This window comes from Ptychodera flava, chromosome 2 (assembly GCF_041260155.1).
Source record: "Ptychodera flava strain L36383 chromosome 2, AS_Pfla_20210202, whole genome shotgun sequence".
NCBI lineage: Eukaryota > Metazoa > Hemichordata > Enteropneusta > Ptychoderidae > Ptychodera > Ptychodera flava.
This window is the reverse complement of record NC_091929.1, coordinates 31,526,745-31,530,897: the sequence shown is the minus strand read 5'-3', so window position 1 is coordinate 31,530,897 and position 4,153 is coordinate 31,526,745.

Sequence of the window (4,153 nt, the reverse complement as noted above, 5' to 3'; positions counted from 1 at the left end):
TCTATAAAATTGAAAAGGGCGCAATTTATAAATTCCTCATCATGTCTGACTTCCACAAGAAGCATAGTGATCGTCCTGACACTATTTGGAGGGAATTACTTGGTCTGTCAAAAGACACGAAAGTTAATTTTAGTTTCTGTTATACTAGTCCTATACCTAAAACTGAAGGTGATCTTCAATGGCGCATTTTGCACGGTGCCTATGCAACTGGTAACTACCTGTTTCAATGTCATTTCAGTCAGACCCTAAATTGTGTTTTCTGTGGTAACATAGATGACCTTGTTCACATTTTTCTAGAATGTCATCGACTAACTTCTTTGTTCAAATTACTGCGTAAATTATCTTGTCAACTACTTGGACCCAACTGTAGGATTTTGTACTGGTGGTTTGTAATGGGCCCACCTTTTATTAAAACTGTTATGGATAAAAATATCCATGCTCTTTTAAACTATATTTTCAACACTGCAAAACTTGTTATTCACATGACTCGTCGTAAAGCCATCACTGAAAATGATCCGCACCTGTCTGGTGACCTTATTACCGCCTTTAAATCTCGTCTACGTTCGCGTATACTAAATGAATACGCTTTACCATGGTTTCTCCCGCGAGAACACGAATTTTGATAGATTTTGGTGTGTGAACAATGTTTTAGCTTCTGTTAGTGAAGGAAAACTGAAAATTGCTGATATTCTCTCGTGAGGTAAGCTTGTTAGGTCTGTGTATTAACACACTGCATACACTCTACAGCATTAGGCTACACTTCTGATAACTGAGGCTCGAGTAGCTTCGAGTCTATGCCCTGGGCACCGTACTCCTCACGGGAATCATTTTCATGGTTCGGACAGTTGTCGGAGGGACATACACTTTGGTTTGTTTCAGGCTTACCACTGTGCTTGTGTTAGCGTTATTGCTGCCTATTATCTTGACGTCCAGCTGTCAACATTGGTCCGACCAATCTCACGTGATGCTACTTTTTAACACCTGTCACCTGATGTCATCTATATACTGGTTTTCACCTTAGGCTGGATGCACGTATGCTTTGGTAGTCATCTCATCGCCTGATGTCAATTTTTATACTACCAGTTATCTAGTGATGTCATCGACGTTTTGGTCTCCACGTCAAGACCCAATGGAGTATCAACCTCAGTGCTTCTGTGTGTTTTTTTTTCTGTGAACGGTGCTTGTGATTCTCAGTTTGAACCTTTTTTGATTTCTTTTGATTTTATTGATTGCACCAGATTGACGTGTACAGCTGAGTGCAATTTTGTATTTTTGTACACGACTTTTATTATTGGAATAAAGTTCCATTGAAAAACTAAAAACTACTACTACTACGTCTCAATGAAAATTTACATTCTTTTAATATTACTTGGGCTTTTGATGATATTCTTCGTGACATTCATGATGGTCAACTCAATTTTCACATTTAAGATACTTCCCTGCTTTTGTGCATCGCCAGGTTGTGTCATCTTTGAAATTTTATTTCATAGGTTTAAGATATGTCTTTCTTGCTGACATTTACTGTTGTCATTCATGACGTTTTCTGTTCAATGCCGACCAGCACTTTATGGTGATTTTCTTTTATTTGTATCTTATATTTCCTTTGGTTCCTTGAAATGTAAAAGTTTCTTTTTACTGTTTTAGTATGTAGGGACCTATGTGAAATAAAGATATTTGAAAAACAACAACTACTACTACTACTACTACTACTACTACTACTACTACTACTACTACTACTACTGCTACTACTACTACTACTACTACTACTACTACTACTACTACTACTACTACTACTACTACTACTACTACTACTACTACTACTACTACTACCACTACCACTACTACCACTACTACTACTACTACTACTACTACTACTACTACTACTACTACCACGCATGTGTACAAGTGGCGGTAGTGTGCTCTGAGTTTTCCTACAGTTTTTGAGTCCTTTAGTGATTTCTGTACTTAGATCGTTGCCTGATCTGATTTTGCTCCTGTTGTGGACTGCTGCTGTCAAGCTTTTTGTGTGTTTGAACTTTCGCTTGAAGAGATTTTTGCGGATTCCCTCAGTGGTTTCCGTGTGCCATTTCCTAGGCCAAGATGGCCTCGCCATTCAATGACAATGGACGCTTGGCTACGTTTGCCAGCCTCACGAGGAAACATGGTGTCAAGTGTGAATCCATGGAAGGAGTCTCCGTTGAAAAGTATATACAGGCCATTTCATGGATTACTGGTCCACAGAATATCATCGCTGCTTCAAGAGTTTACGGTTCAGTTATCGTTTATTTTAACCCAGATACCTGGGTGGAAAACGTTTGTGTGAGTGGTTTTGAACTGAACGGCTACACGATTCAAGTTGAGCCTGTTGTGAAACCAGCGACAAAAGTCATCGTATCAGGGGTTCCACCGTTTATTCCCAATCATGTGATTGAAAGTGAACTCCTTACTTTTGGTAAACTTGTGAACAAAATCAAAACAATTCCTCTCGGATGCAAAAGTGAACAATTGAGGCATATAAGATCCTTTCGAAGACAAGCTTTAGTGCTGATTGATGCCGACTTTCACGGTACATGGGAAGGACCTTCAACTGTCGAATACGAAGGTAAAAGATACAGAATTTATCTCTCAACTGAAGAAATGAAATGTTTCAAGTGTGGTCAAAAGGGACACGTTCAGCGTGATTGTCAACAATCACTTCAAACCGAATCAACTGCCACATTGCAAGAAAAAGACAATATCACCGTAATTAACGACGGTCAGTTTGAATGAGATGTCAAAATTCTGACCAACAACGATGAATCTGTTCAACGTCCGATGGAACCAGTCTGTGGTGATTCGTCGACTGTTTTCAATAAAGACGTACACAGTTGTACGTCAACGTGGAAGTGAAAACACAACGATGGCTGATAATGTTGATGGTCATAACATCGTGGACTTTTCTGATGAAAACGTTATTGATACACACAGTAGCTCGCAACAGAACAGTGATTGTCATGGTAAAGAGGAACAAGAAAGTATGGTTTGTGATAACGAAACTGACATTGTTCAACGTGAACCGTCTTCAAAAGTTGATACAGAAACTGTCTTGAACACTGACAGAACGAATGACAACGGAATTTCAAAGGTATACGATGTTACTGATGATGAGAGGGTAGGGGCCCCTCCATCGCCTTTCCCCTTTCTCCCGATCTTTGTTTTACGCAAGCTTCGGAATCCTCGGTGTCTTCTCCGGCTTGCACTCCGTCGCTTGTTCTCTCCGGACTTTCTGATTTTATTCCGGATTCTCAAGACATTGCAGACAAGACCAATGCATCGGAGGACTTGGATATGTCTGCAGATGATTCTCAGAGTATATCATACTCACCGCTTTCTTCTCAAGCCAGTCAACAGAAGACAGTTTCAAAGATTCATCGCAAAGAGAAACTGATGACAATGAAGCTGTGCTGTCGGACACTTCAGATTCTTTGATTTTCCACGATGTATCGACGCAATCGATTGCAGAATTTTTGGAAAACACAAAGCATTCAAAGAAATTTATTCAAAAGTGCTTTGACTTTTATCCAAATAGGAAAGAGCTTGCGATAATTTTACTGGGATATCGCTCTTCACAACCTGTGAACAACGCAATGAGAGCTCGCATCTACAAACAGGTATTTAAAATCAAAGACTATATCAGAACTATTGGTAGGTCAACTGCGACTGAGTCTTCACTTTAATTCACTTTCCTTAGGTCGAAGCATCTTCTCTCAATCCTATTTACAGGCATGGCTTTGTCCTGTGTAACGCTTAATGTTCGTGGGTGTCGAGACTCGATGAAACGCTTTCAAGTTTTTGATATTTTCAAACATACCAATCCGGCTTCTTGTTACCTTTTACAAGAAACTCACAGCATACCCAGTGATGAAAAATTATGGCATTTGCTATCAAGTTTAGATGTTGACAGTTTAGTTATTCTTGGTGGAGACTTTAATTGTACCCTGAATGAAGAATTGGACAGAATCAATTGTAAGGAGTCTGACATGTGTTCAGTTCGCTATTTTAATAATTTAATTCACAAGTACAGGCTTGTTGACAGTTGGCGTCACTATCATGGGGACAGCTGTAATTACACCTTGCAGAGAAATGACAAAAAGGATCGTCTTGACAGGATTTA